Source organism: Arvicanthis niloticus, chromosome 11, assembly GCF_011762505.2.
Source record: "Arvicanthis niloticus isolate mArvNil1 chromosome 11, mArvNil1.pat.X, whole genome shotgun sequence".
NCBI classification, from domain to species: Eukaryota; Metazoa; Chordata; class Mammalia; order Rodentia; family Muridae; genus Arvicanthis; species Arvicanthis niloticus.
The window spans coordinates 77,735,857-77,751,027 of record NC_047668.1 but is presented as its reverse complement, the minus strand read 5'-3'; the positions used below and the strand labels follow the sequence as shown (position 1 = coordinate 77,751,027).

The 15,171-nt window shown below is 41.0% G+C and overlaps 1 protein-coding gene across 2 annotated transcripts in view; it reads left to right on the top strand.

The window, feature by feature from the left end:
- The window catches only part of Gtf2a1l (general transcription factor IIA subunit 1 like), a 47,278-nt gene that overhangs the window by 7,612 nt on the left and 24,495 nt on the right, over nucleotides 1-15,171 (top strand). The gene's annotated exons all lie outside the window — the stretch shown is intronic.

Below are 15,171 nucleotides of genomic sequence, written 5' to 3'. Positions count from 1 at the left end.
ATTTTCTCTTGTGTCAATGTGTTGAGGGACATTTCCCACTTTCTCTTCTATTAGACTTAGTGTATCTAGTTTATGTTGAAGTTCTTGATCCACTTTGGACTTGAGCTTTGTGCAGGAAGATAAATATGGATCTATTTGCATTCTTCTACATGCAGACATTCAGTTAGACTAGCAGCATTGGTCAAAGATGCTTTCTTTTTTCCACTGTATGGATTTTGCTTCTTTGTCAAAAATCAAGTGTCCATAGGTTTACAGCTTTATTTCTGGGTCTTTGAGTCTATTCCATTGATTAAACCTATCTGTTTCTGTACCAATACTATCTGGTTTTGTCACTATTGTTCTGTAGTACAGCTTCAGGTCAGGGATGGTGATTCCCCCAGAAGTTCTTTGATCCTTGTTTTTTTTTTTTTTTTTGTTTTTTTTTTTTCCATATGAAGTTGAGAATTGCTCTTTTAAAATCTGTACAAAAAATGTGTTGTTATTTTGGTGGGGATTGCATTGAATCTGTACATTGCTTTTGGTCAGATGGCCATTTTCACTCTGTTAATCCATGAGCATGGGAGAGCTTTCCATCTTCTGAGATCTTCTTTGATTTTTTTTTTTTTTCTTCAGGGACTTAGAGTTCTTGTCATACAGATCTTTCACTTGCTTAGATAGAGTCACACTAAGATATTTTATGTTATTTGTGGCTATTGTGAAGGGTGTTGCCTCCCTAATAACTTTCTCAGCCTGTTTTTCATTTGTATAAAGGAGGGCTACTGATTTCTTGAGGTAGTTTTATATCCAGCCACTTTGCTGAAGTTGTTTATCAGCTGTAGGAGTTCTCTGGTAGAATTTTGGGGGTCACGTATTTATACTAGCGTGTTATCTGTGAATAGTGATACCTTGACTTCTTTCTTTCTTTTCACTCTGCATCCCCTTGATCTTTCGTGGTCTTACTGCTCTAGCTAGAACTTTAAACACTATATTGAATAGATAGGGAGAGAGTGGGCAGTTTTGTCTTGTCCTTTATTTTAGTGGGATTGCTTCAATATTCTCTCCATTTAATTTGGTGTCAGCTGTTGGTTTGCTGTATATTTTTATATGTTTTTATATGATTAGGTATGTGCCATGAATTTCTGTTCTCTCCAAGAATTTTAAAATGAAGGATGTTGGATTTTGTCAGAGGCCTTTTCAGCATCTAGTGAGATGATCATGTAACTTTTTTGAGTTTGTTTATATAGTGGATTACTTTGATGGATTTTCATACATTGAACCATTCTGGCATTCCTGGGATGAAGCCTACTTGACTGTGGTGAATGATGCTTTTGATGTGTTCTTGGATTTAGTTTGAGAGAATTTTTATTGAATATTTTTGCATCGATGTTCATAAGTAAAATTGGTCTCTCTTTATTTGTTGGGTCTTTGTGTGGTTTAGGTATCAGGGTGACCGTGACCTCATAGAATGGATTAGGTAATGATCCTTCTGTTTTTATTTTGTGGAATAGTTTGAGGTAGTGGTATTAAGTCTTTTGTTTTTGAAAATCTGGTAGAAATTTGCACTAAAATCATCTGGTCTTGGGCTTTTTGGGGGGCTGGGTGGGAGGTTTTTAATGACTGCTTCCATTTCCTTAGGGGTTTTGGGACTGTTTAAATGGTTTACCTGATTTTAGTTTAACGTATGTGGTATCTGTCTAGAAAATCATCCATTTCATTTAGATTTTTTTTAGTTTTGTTGAGTATAGGCTTTAGAAGTAAGGCCCAGTGATTTTTTAAAAATTTCTTCAGTTTCTGTTGTTATGTTTCACTTTTCATTTCTGATTTTGCTAATTTGGATACTGTCTCTGTGCCTTTTAATTAGTTTGGCTAAGGGTTTGTCTGTCTTGTTGATTTTCTTAAAGAACTAGTTCTTGGTTTTTCTGATTCCTTGTATTGTTCTCTTTGTTTCTGATTGATTGATTTTGGCCCTGAGTTTGACTATTTCCTGCCATCTACTCCTCTTAGGTATGTTTGCTTCTTTTTGTTCTAGGGTATTCAGGTTTGCTGTTAAGTTGCTAGTATGAGATCTCTCTAATTTCTTGTTTTGTTTTGTTTTTTTGTTTTTCGAGACAGGGTTTCTCTGTATAGCCTTGGCTGTCCTGGAACTCACTCTGTAGACCAGGCTGGCCTTGAACTCAGAAATCCGCCTGCCTCTGCCTCCCAAGTGCTGGGATTACAGGCGTGCGCCACCACTGGCCGGCTCTAATTTCTTTATGAAGGCATTTAGTGCTATGAATTTTCCTTTTTTTCTTTATTCTCTAAGTGATCATTGATTAAAGAGTTTTTCAGTTTCCACGAATATGTGAGCTTTCTGCTGTTGTTGAAGTCCAGCCTTAATGTGGTGATCTTATAGAATGCAAGGGGTTATTTCAATCTTCTTGTGTCTGTGAGGCTTGTTTTGTGTTTGATTATATATGATCAATTTTGGAGAAAGTTCACACAGTGCTAAAAAGGTATATTCTTTTGTTTTGGGGTAGAAGGTTTGGAGTAGAAGGATTCTGTTAAACCCATTTGGTTTATAACTTCTGTTAGTTTCACTGTGTCTGTTTAGTTTCTGTTTTGATGACCTGTTCATTAGTGAGAGTGGGGTGTTGAAGTCTCCCAATATTATTCTGTAGGGTTCAGTGTATGTGTTAAACTTTAGTAAAGTTTCTTTTATGAATGTGGGTGCCCTTGAATTTGGGGCATAGATGTTCAGAATTGCGATGTCAGGTTGGTGTATTTTTCCTTTGATGAGTATGAAGTAGCCTTCCCTATCTCTTTTGATTACTTTTGGTTGAAAGTATATTCTATTCGATGTTTGAATGGCTACTCTAGGTTTTTTCTTGTATCCATTTGCATGGAAAACCTTTTTCCAGTCCTTGACTCTGAAGTACTGTTTGTCTTTGTTGCTGAGGTGTGTTTCTTGTATGACGAATCCTGTTTATGCAGTATATTAGCCTGTGTTGTTTTATTGGTGAATTGAGCCCACTGATGTTGAGAGATATTAATGACCAATGGTTGTTAGTTCCTGTTATTTTGTTGTGGGAGGTGGTACTGGGTGTATGTGATTCTCTTCTTTTGGGTTTGCTGTGAGATGATTAATTTCTTGTCTTTTATTGGGTATTGTTACTCTCCTTGTGTTCGAGTTTTCCTTCCTTTGTAGGGCTAGATTAGTAGAAAGATATTGTTTAAACTTGGTGTTGTCATGGAACATCTTGGTTTCTCCATCTATGGTGATCGAGTTTTGCTGGACATAGTAGTCTGGGCTGGCATTTGTGGTCTCTTAGGATCTGCAAGACAACTGTCCAGGATCTTCTGGCTCCTAGAGTCTCTGTTGAGAAGTCAGATGTAATTCCGATTGGTCTGCCTTTATAAGTTACTTGGCTTTTTTCCCTTGCAGCTTTTAGTATTCTTCCTTTGTTCTGTACATTTATTGGGAGGACTTTCTTTTCTGATCCAATCTATTTGGTGTTCTGTAGTTGTCTTTTACATTTATAGCCATCTCTTTCTTTAGGTTGGGAAAGTTTTCTTCTATGAGTTTGTTGAAGATGTATTCTGGTCCTTTGAACTGGGAATCTCCACTCTCTTATATTCTTATCATTCTTAGGTATGGTCTTTTCATTGTGTCCCAAATTTCCTGGATATTTTGAGTTAGGAACTTTATAAATTTGATGTTTTCTTTGACAGATATATCAATTTCTTTTATGGTATCTTCTATGCCTGAGGTTTTCTCTTCCATTTTCTTGTAATCCATTGGTGATGCTTGCATCTGTAGTTCCTGTTCTCTTTCCTAGGTTTTCCATCTCGAGGGTTGCCTCCATTTGTGTTTTCTTTATTGCTTCTATTATTGTTTTTAGGTCATGGACAGTTTCATTCATTTCCTTCTCCTGTTTGATTATATTGTCCTATATTCTTTAAGGGATTTATTTCTTTCCTCTTTAAGGGCTCCTACCTGTTTTTCCATATTTGTTTAAGCAATTATTTATATCCTCTTTAAATGTCTCTATCATCTTCATGAGTAGGATTTAAAGTCATAGTTTTGCTCTTCAGGTGTGTTAGGATATCCAGGGCTTGCTATAGAAGAAGAATTGGGTTTTAAAGGTACCATGTTTCATTGGCTTCTGTTGATTATGTTCTTGTGCTTGCCTTTCACCAGCTGGTTGTCTCTGGTGTTGGCTGGCCTAGGTGTCCTAAGTTGGAGCAGGCCTCCCAGGAGGCAGATGAACCTGTGTGTCCTGGAGCATAGGGGCAGATCAGAAAAAAGATGGAGCTCTGACAGGGCAGGACACAGGCCATATCTGCTAGGCTCTGTGGGTTCCCAGCAGATGAGGGTATTGAGGTGGGGAGGGGGGGAGTCTCACCTATGTCTCTGGTTAGAGAATGTCTCCTGGGACTCAGGCATTGCTGTAGAGTAAGGGGTGGGGTGGTGTGTAGCTCCCTAAGTACAGATGAAGGAAAAGGGAAATAATTTTTTTAAAATGAAGGTTAGCAAATCAAGATTTTGAAAAAATCTAACACCAGTTTTGAGAAGACAATTCTTTTCCATTGTCCCTTTTAGTGTCTTATTGAGAATTAATTGATCATACATGTGTGAGGAGTTTATGTAGTGGGATATCTTCCTACTACATTTGTATAAAGCGTGGTGATTGGGCTGTATGAGAGGTAGCCAGAATAAGGAGTTGGAAGAAGAGAGGAGAAGGAAGAGGAGGAGCTGGGGAAGGGGAAAGATGTAGGAGCCATGGAGAACCAAGCACATATTCAGACAGTCCTGGGTAATGATTTATGTCATAAGGTTAGATATTGGGAAACAACTCTAATTGTGTGGGAAAATTGTTAACTGAACATTTCTAAATATATAAAGCCTTTGGATAATAATTAAGCATTAGAACCTCATTTCTACCGGGCGGTGGTGGCGCACGCCTTTAATCCTAAGCACTTGGGAGGCAGAGGCAGGTGGATTTCTGAGTTTGAGGTCAGCCTGGTCTACAGAGTGAGTTCCAGGACAGCCAGGGCTACACAGAGAAACCCTGTCTTGAAAAACGAAAAAAAAAAAAAAAAAAAAAAAAAAAAAAGAACCTCATTCATTTCTACTGAGCACTGTGTGGATGGCTGGATGGTCTGGGCGCAGCCAAGCATTGTGGAGACAGTGTGGTAGATTGGCAAAGCCATGTCCCACACTGGCGTCTTGTGCGTGCCAGGGCAGGTGCTCCTGGCCTGCCTGAGCCGAGCAACTGCAAGAACATGTTGCTGCTCGTGGCCTCAGGCCTTGCCTAATGGGAACATGGTGGCTCTATAACAACAAACCAGATCTGGTGCCATGGATTTAAATATTACCATTAACAAGTTTATGATCTCTTTCTTCTCTTCTCTCTTCTCTCTTCTCTCTTCTCTCTTCTCTCTTCTCTCTCTCTCTCTCTCTCTCTCTCTCTCTCTCTCTATAGTTTTGTGGGTGTGCTGTGCACATACATACACGAGGAGACTAGAAGAAGATAACTTCTAGTATTTTGAGACAGGGCCTCTCACAGTCCTAGAGCATGCCTACTTGGTCTGTGGTAACTAGCTAGTAAGCCCCAGGGATCTACCTTCTCAGTCCTATCAGTGCTGGGATTAAAAGCCTGGAGCACTTGGCTTTTACATGGTTATCTCCTCAGTCCTTGGTCTATATGTTTTTATGTCAGTAGCATAGTGTTTCAGTTCCTATAGCATTGTAATAGTATTTTTTTTTTAAATATTTATTTCTACACAGGGCTCAGGCTGGTCTTGGACTCCATTTAAAAAAAATTTCTGTTTTTAAACAATTTTCTCTGTCTCAGTTTCCTGAATATGGGCTATGGGTAGAAAAAGCATTTAAAAACGTGGGTTAAGGGTCTCAGGTATGCTTCTCTGTTGTCCTTGGTGGGTTTAGAAGCAGTGGGGAGGGGCCTGCTCTGCCATGTGGTAGCTGGGTGCTCTGGCAGAGAGGTCTCCAGTATTCCCTGTTTCTTCTTCTTAGCCGGTAAATCCTAAATATAGAGAAGAAGAAGAAAGGCCAACCTTGAAGAAAATCTTAAAGGAAGAAGCATAGAGGCTTGATAGGACAGTCAGAGCCAGTGAAAAAGACTTGACCCATGGGGGGAGACACGTGGAAGCTGGGTTGGAGCCGGCAGCTCTTGAGAGCAGTTCCTCCAGCCTGGGGTTCTTAGCCACAAGAGAGAGAAGCTGTCTCAAAAAAAAAAAAAAAAAGGGGGAAGGTCTCACCCAAGAGAAGGAGTCCTAGAATGAGGGTCTAAGGAACACAGGGGTGAAGGGAACAAGCAGGGTCCCAGACCACTGCTTCAGGCAAACCAGCTGAAGTAAGTGGCTGCAGCTGGCCACAAATGATGGAAGAGGAGGGAGAGAAGCCAGCACTAGTAGGCGGCTCGAGAAAGGCTGACCCTTGGGGGACTATAGCTTGGAGCTGGTGCTCTTGAGAGAGAGAGAACAGTTTGTCCAGGCCTGGCTTTGGGTTCTCAGCCACGAGAAAGAAAACTGTCTCAAAATGAAAGGGAATGTCTTACCCAAGGGAAAGAGTCTTAGAACGAGGGTCACGGTGGGCACTGTGGCCTGAAAGGCAGCTGTTAGCTGTGAAGGAGCCCTCTCTGTGGGGCTGGGGGATGGGCAGAGAGTGGAGGCTAGGACGTGCTGCCATTTTTCCATTGAGCTGGAGACTGTAGCTAAACGGGGCTGGGGGGTTGGGGGGGACAGAGAGAGGCCTAGTCTTTTGAACTAGGCCAGAGTTAGACTGTAGCTAAGAGTCAAAGGGGAGAAGATGACCAGGAATATGTGTGTGTGTGGGGGGGAGTCTTTTGAACTAGTCCGGAAGTCACTGTCCTTGAGTTCCGTAGAGTGGTCCTTTGTGGGTGCCAGTGGGGGTACTCTTGAAGTTGGTTTTGTCCACATCCTCTACCAGTTGTGGGTCTGTTGCTTGTGCGTGGGCGTGGGTCCTGTTGGGCTGAGTAGTGGATCCCACATGTCTGTTCCCCAGATGGCTGGAGCCATGGCTCAGGGAGCAGAAGCATGAGAATTTGACTGAGTTCTGGGCAGACATCAGGCTATGAGAAGCCACAAGACTTTGCCCAGGCATGGGGAGATCTCAACCTGAGACCCCTCAGGGGCAGAGCTCTTGGGTGGGGACCCCTGGGCAAGAAGGCATGCGGGGATCAACTGGTCTCAGACTCCTGGGCTACATGAGCTGTTGGGAACCTTGGAAGAGTTAAGACTGGGGGCATACAGGCTGGACTGGCCCACAGCCGAGGGGGACAAGGGAGAGAAGCTCTGGCAGCACCCCGTGGGGTAGTGAGACTCTTGGTCATGGCAACTCACTTGGCTAGGTCATGGCTGGCTTGGCTAGCTTGCTTGAGTTGGTGGCTTCTGTGGCTGGAATGCAGAGTGGTCCTCTGGTGGGAGATTAGGTGGCAGCTCGGTAGTTGAAGACCATCTCAACTGTCCCTCATGGCAGGGCCCTAAGTACAAGAGGAAGTCCATGATCTTAAAAGGTTTATTGTCATGGCAGAAAGTAGATGTCGCTGTAACCCCCTGCTCTCAGGGTGGGCCTGAGGTTAAATACATTTTGCAGGGAGGAGGGTCTGGGAAGGAATGCTTAATTGGCTATGCCCTCTGGCTTTTAGGTATCTCATTAATATGGAGATCTCTTGAGGCTCTGCGGCCTGTAGTCATGCCCTCTACCTGTGGAGGGGCTGGTAGGGGCTGGTAGGGGCTGGTAGGGGCATTGATCAATGGAGGTCTTTGGCCTGTCAGTCTGGGAGTCTGGGAGCGTGGCAAAATGCTTGCAGTCCCTTGCAGGGATACCTGTTGGATCTCCGGCCATCTCTAGCTGTGCTCCACCAGAAACCATGCTATCCTTTCATGTTTCCACAGGTATACACACCCCGTTCCTGGCTTTGTAGTATAATCTTAAAATTGGAAATATGATGCCTTTGATTTTGCTTTTCCTTTAGTGTCTGTGTGTGTGTGTGTGTGTGTGTGTGTGTGTGCGCGCGCGCGCGTGCGTGTGTGTGTGTGTGTGTGTGTGTGTGTGTGTGTGTGTGTGTGCGCGCGTGCGCGCGTGTGTGCATGTACAGTCATGAGCAGATCATCATGCAGGTGTGACGGTATGAAGGTCAGAGGACAAGCTCAGGTGCTGGTGTTTTCCTTCAGCCTAGTTTGGTAGAGGATTGCGGCTGTGACTGCTTGGCTAGCTGGCCCATGACCTTAAGGGGTGCGATTAAGGTCTCTTGCCTCTGCCCACTGTTTCACTGTAGGGCTCTGGGCTTACACTTGCACATTTGCATTGTCTTTCAGGTGAGTGCCGAGACTGAGGCTCCAAACTCTGAGTACTCATGTTTGCACAGCAGACTTTTACCTGCTGAGCCATCAACCTAGCCTTGATTTAGTTTTCTCTGAATCGACTTGGTTCTTGAGATTTACTTAGGGTCTGGTTAAGAATTTTAGGTCCCCCCTTTTTCTGTTAGGGTACCATTAGAATTTTGACAGAGATTGCATAGCATTTGTATGTTATTTTGGATAGTATGTCAATTTTAACTATATCAATTACTTCAAAGAGTTCCTAAGTAGAAGTATCTTTTGTTTGTGTCTGTTTAAATCACTGATTCTCAATCTGTGGGTTGTGACCCCTATGGAGTCAAACAGCCCTTTCACAGGGGTTGCATATCAGATATCCTGCATATCAGATATTTATATTATGATCCATAATAGTAGCAAAATTATAATTTTGAAGTATCAATTAAAATAATTTTATGGTTTGGGATCACCACAACATGAAGCACTGTGTTAAAGGGTTGACACTTTAGGAACATTGAGAAGCATTGGCTTAATTAAATGAATCAGTCCCTCTCGCTCCATCTTCTTCTCTTCTACCTTTCGTCTCTCCCTTCTCTTCTTCTTTTTTTTCTTGACAGGCTTTCACTGTGAGTCCTAGTTACTTTTCTATTGCTGTGATAGAACATCATGACCAAGGCAACTTAAGAAAGAAGCATGTTAAGTTGGCTTACAGTTTTAGAGGGTCAGAGTTCACGATTGTGAAATGAAGAAACAGCTGAGACCTCACATCTTGATCTACAACCACTAGGCAGAGAAAGAAACCTACTGGGAACAGAATAAGTGTTTTTGGAACCTCAAAGCCCACCCCCAATGATTCCTCAACAAGGCCCTACATCCTAATTTTCCTAGACAGCCCATAACCTGGGAACCAAGTATTCAAATGTATGAGCATCTAGGGACATGCTCTTTCAGATCACAGACTGTGTGTCCCGGAATGGCCTCAATCTTGTGATCTTCCTGCCTCAGCCCTCTGAGTACAGGAGTTTTACGCATGTGCCACTCTCATTATAACGTTTTCAATTTCACTTAAAAACCCCTTTTTGATTAGAGGTACAGATCTTTAACCTTCTCGATTGAAGTTGTGCAAAAGTATTTTCTTTTTACACTTTTATTTGTATAAATGTCTGTTTTATATGTGTATGGCTATATGCCATATGTGTAATGGTGCCCAAGGAGGTCAGACAAGGGCACTAGACTCCTAGAACTGGAGTTATGGATGGGTATGAGCTGATACGTAGTTGCTGGGAATTGAATCTGGGTCTTCAGCAAGAGCAACAAGAGGTCTTAACCACTAAGCCAACCCTGCAGCCCTCAGTATTTGCTTTTTAAAATGCTGTCATGTTTTGATTTCTTTTTCAGGTAGGCTGTTTTTATTCATGAACACAACTGACTTTTTTGTTGTTGTTGATTTTGCTTTTTGATTTTTCAAGACAGGGTTTCTCTGTGTAGCCTTGGCTGTTCTGTAACTCGCTTAGTAGATCAGGCTAGTCTCTTACTCAGAGATCCTTCTGCCTCTCTCTCCAGAGTGCTGGGATCAAAGGCATGTGACACCACCACCTAGATCACAGTTGACTTTAAAAATTGACTTGAATCTAAAATGTTATAGAACTCACTTATTCATTTTTTGTGGGTTTTGTTGTTTTCTGTGTGTTGGTTTATATCATTTGCAGATAGAACTAATTTTGCTTTCTCATTTCTGGTTTGTATGCTCTCTTCTCTTCTCTTCTCTTCTCTTCTCTTCTCTTCTCTTCTCTTCTCTTCTCTTCTCTTCTCTTCTCTTCTCTTCTCTTCTCCGCTCTGCTCCCCTCTGCTCCGCTCCCCTCCCCTCCTCTTCTCTTCTCTCCTCTTTTTTTCTTAGATGATCTTGCTAGAATGTCTGGTATGGTATTGAACAGACTTGGTGAGAGATGGGCCTTTACCCTATAGAAGATCACGGAGGAAAAGCTTGTAGATCCCCCTTCTATGATGTCAGCTATAAGTTTTCATAGTCCTTAAACAACTTGTTGTTTATCTTTCATTGTGTATATATGTATGTCTTTGTGTGGGTATATATGCACATGTGTGCAGGTACCTGCAGAGGCCAGAAGAGGGTGCCTGATCCTCTGGAGCTGAGTAACAGAACTGAACTGAAGGGGTGCACTTTTAGCATTGAGCCATTTCTCAAGTCCTCATTGTCTTCATTTTCTTAAGAAAATGTCCTTTATTTATAAACTGTTACATTTTAAAATTTTACTTATTAATGTATCCATGTGATATATATACACATATATGTACATATATATATATACATATATGTATGTATATATGTACGTATATATATACATATGTGTATGTATATATACATATATGTATGTATGTATATATATATATAGTATATAGTATGTGTGTGTGCACGTGTGCATGCATGTGTGTGTGTGTGTCTGTAGGCCAGAAGACAAGTTTCAGGTTGGTTTTCTTCTTCCACCTTATTGAGGGAGGGATTTTCTTATTTCTGGCATGCTATATACTTCAGGGTAGCTTGCCTCTGAGTTCCTGGATGACTTATTATTATTGTTATTGTTGTTATTATTTTATTTTATTTTTGTCTCCATATCCCATCTTGCTACAAGAATGGTAGGATTACAGATTCATGCTAACACATCTGGCTTTTTGTGTCGATGGGTTCTCCTGATCAAGCTCATATAGTCAGGATTATATAGCAAGTGTCTTCCTGCTGAGAAATCTGGCTGGCTTCTTCTGCTTGCTTTAATCAAGAAAGGGTTGACCAGATGGCCTAGCAGGTTTAGGTATGTTGCATGAATTACTTGAATCCCAGCCTGAAGTCTCTACCCAGCCTTTAGTTTATTGAGTTCTTGGATGAAAGGCACACTCACAGCCTCTATATTTACAATAGGCCTTAATCAGCACAAGAGCTGGGCAGATACTTAGCCTCCATGCTATTAGAATCTATTTTTCTATTTATATCCCTGAATTATTACTTACTACTTACTATGTTTCATCTTGTTGTAGTAATTATTTTAAAAAAAATGGCCGCTGGTCAAGCCGACTGTCTAGGATGTGGCATCTCTGCCTAGCTCAGCCATGTGGTCTCTAGCATGCGCAGCCAGAAACGGCCAGCTAGAAACACCAGCCCTGCCACTCATGAGACGCCAGGGTGGGAGATGGCTCTGCCAGTCTTCCATGCTATCTCTGCAAGGCTGGGCAGTGCCCATCCCATCCCGCCAACCACACAGGCTTGGTACAGATGAGACTCTAATGCTTAGATTATCCAAAGGCTTATATATTTAGTAATGATTAATAACAAGATAGATACTCTTACAATCAGAGGTATAACCCAATACCCAACCTAGATATAACAACTACCTTTGACTGCTACAGACAAGCGAACATCAGCCTCCATGTCCACTTCTCTCCTTCTGTCTCTCTCTCTTAGCTCCCCCTCTTCCTCTTCCTTTCCTTTCTCCTCCTCTTCCTCTCTTTACTCCTCCCACCTTAGCTCCTTCTACATATCACCCTTCCTGTTAAAATAAAAAAAAAAACTCTTTCTCTCAAAATACAATTAAAGCATAACTATACCGATTTGTATCAGTAAAGTACAAGATAGACCTAATAACCAGTCCATCATTTTGTTGACTAAACAGAACCTCCGTCACCTCTCCTAACTAAAAGACTTAGTTCTGAACCTGGCTTCTTTCTTGGATTTAGAATGAATGTCAGATGAAAACTATCCTCTCAAATATTTTCTCTCAAAGTAAATAGCAGGGATTGGCTTTGAGACTATAAGTCTTCAACCTCGTCAGAAATCCAGAATGGCTGAATTATCTGAAGTTATGGGAAGCACAAAGCATAGCTTCTAAAATTTAGCCAACTGCTGAACACCTGGATAGTCCCTAAACCTCAAAATGTTGGAGCATCCAATCTTTAGCCTTCTGGCTCAGGATCATCTGACAGACCTAGTAATGCAGAATTATTAAGGGCTGATTACTCTGTCTTGGTGGACATAATCCGTCAACTATTCTGCAAGTGTGTCCTTTTCTGCACAGTAATTTGTCTGTAAATGAAAAGAGGCAATTTTTGCCTAGTGGTTGTCTCACCACAATTGGAGTAACTCCAAAGATGCTCAATTTCTTTTTATAATTCAAGACAAGGAAGCTGTCAGGAGCAGACAGGTCTCTAATAAAACACTTATACAGGAATGCTCTTAACTGTAATTGGCCATCCATAGGGCCATGTTTTTTATGGCTCAACTAACCCATGGTGGCTTCTTCTTTTTCCCTCCTGCACCTTCTTCTTCCTCAAGCCTGCAAAACCATACTCTCTTGACTCTTAACTCATGGCCTCTTCTCCTTCTTTCTCTCTTCATTATTCTTCCTCATGGTCCTTCTCTCCCCCAAGCCCATGAAACCTCAATCCTACCTATGTCTCTTCTGCCCAGCTATTGGTTGTCAGCATCTTTATTCACCAATCAGAATTAACTTGGGGAAGGGTCACAGGGAGCCTCAATTGAGAAAATGCCTCTGCAAGATCAGGCAAGCCTATAGAACATCCTCTTAATTAGTGATTGGTGGGGGAGGACCCAGCCCATTGTGGGTGGTGCCATCCCTGGGCCAGTGGTCCTGGGTTCTATAAGAAAGCAGGCTGAGCAAGCCATGAGGAACAATCCTGTAGCTGTATTTCTTCATGGCCTCTGCATCAGTTCCTGCCTCTATTTTGTGCCCTGCTTGAGTTCCTGTCCTGAGTTCCTTCAGTGATGGACTTTGATGTGGAAATGTAAAGTCAAATAAACCATTTCCTCCTCATATTGGTTTGGTCATGGTGTTTCCACAGCAGTAGTAACCCTAAGACATGTGGCTCACATATTAAGATTTGTGTAAACTCAAAATGAGATCAAATACTGCTATAGTATCAGAATTTTGGTTGAGGATTAAAAAAAGGCACTTACAAATTTTAATATAGTTGAACCAGATTATTATGTTGAACATTTTTACATTATGCTTGTGGAATTGAATTCTTGCTAGTATTATATAATTTATTGTTTTGAATTTAATGTTCCTGGAATACATCTATGGAATCTAAAATTATAATACTTCATTTGAGTTAAAATACATATTTAATGAAAAGTTACTTGGTTATGAAACAAAGTTGAATATTTTAAACTTTCAGCCAAGCTTAATGACATAGAACTTGTGAAGCTCATATTAAAGTTAAGTGGGGCCTATATAGAACTTTACAGTTCTATATAGTCAGTTCTGGCTTTTATTCTGAAGTCTATGAAGAATTGTGTTCTCTTATAGCTTTGTTTGATTCCCTTGAACATGAAGAATTGTCCTTTAAGAGTTTTTACAAAGGATTTAGGAGAGGAGGTTTGCTGCTGATTTTCCTCAGGATTCAAATGCCAAAGAACATTCTGTAGCCTCCCAGGCTTAAGCTGGAGCAGTGCCAGTTTTGCTCACTCCAGCTAATTATGACATTAATACCTTTGAGTTTCTGCCACTCCAGTTGTTTGTCACTTGGCTTTTCTAACAGAATGCCTGCTAATAAGCCAAGCCACAGATGAGTAGAGGATAAAAATAATTGTGTACTTCGTTAACCGTCAGTCCGTAGCCTCACTTGTATTTCATGTGGAGAGGATGGTTAGCTTCAAGCTGTTTGTTGTGTGTGATGGAGCCATTCTAGCATCAAAAACAGACCTTGGGGCAATTTTCCTTGGTGTACTATGTGAAAAAAGATCATAATTAACATCACACTCAACACATACATGGCTGCATAAGCATGCTAAAAATATCCTGCCTTTATTAAAAGGCAAAATGACATTGTTTTTAAAAATGACTTTTAATTTATTATGGCATTTTCATTCATGTGTGTCATTGTCCTTGGTTGTAATTCAGCCATCCCCTCTGACCTCTGTCTCCATCTGACCCCCTCACCACTGTCTTGCCCATCTAGTGTCACCACACACATACATGCCACATAGATTTTAAATCCTAGTTTCCCATGAGAAAAGTCATGACCTATCTGTCATTGTGAGTGGGCTTTGCGTATCATGTAAGGACTTTAGGTTCTATGCAGTTCCTTGCAAATGCCATAATTCCGTCTTTGTTTTTAAAATTCAGTTGTATACATACACCACATTTTCTTTTTAAAATTTTATTTTTAATTATGTGTCTATGTCTGTATGTGAGTATGCATGCTCACATGAGTGCAGGTGCCTGCAGAGGCCAGAGATACCAGCGCCCCCTGGAGTCAGAATTATAGGCGAGAGCCACTTGACATTGGTATAGGAATAGAAGTCAGGTCTTATGGAAGGTTAATAGTGCTCTTCCTCACAAAGCCCTGTCTCCACCCACTTACCGCACTTGCTTCACTATGGTTGGCGTTTGTCTCAGCTTATGTGTTTCTTATCAATAGTATCATCTCTAATATGTTCTGATAACATTCTTTTCCAGGTAAAAGGTTGTCAGGGAGTGTTAGAGCTTCCTTGACTTATCAAAGACAATTTATATGTTTCATTATGGATTTCTAAAGTAAAATCTGCTTGATTTTAATGAGAGAGTTGACATTGATAACTTAAAGTAATTTAGCTGTGAAGTCTTTAAAGTTGCCAGGAAATATATAGCTCAATACTTTTCCCCTCAGATGGAGCCATTAGAATTTAGCTTGGTCTAACATGACCTCTTGAGAATATATTTAAAAAAAATTGTAATTGACTGTGATCAGAATACGTCATATAAAAATTAATTTCAATAAAATATATATTAAAAATAAAATTATCTACGTGTGGTGATGTAAAAAGGTAAGTTTTAACGGCTGTGT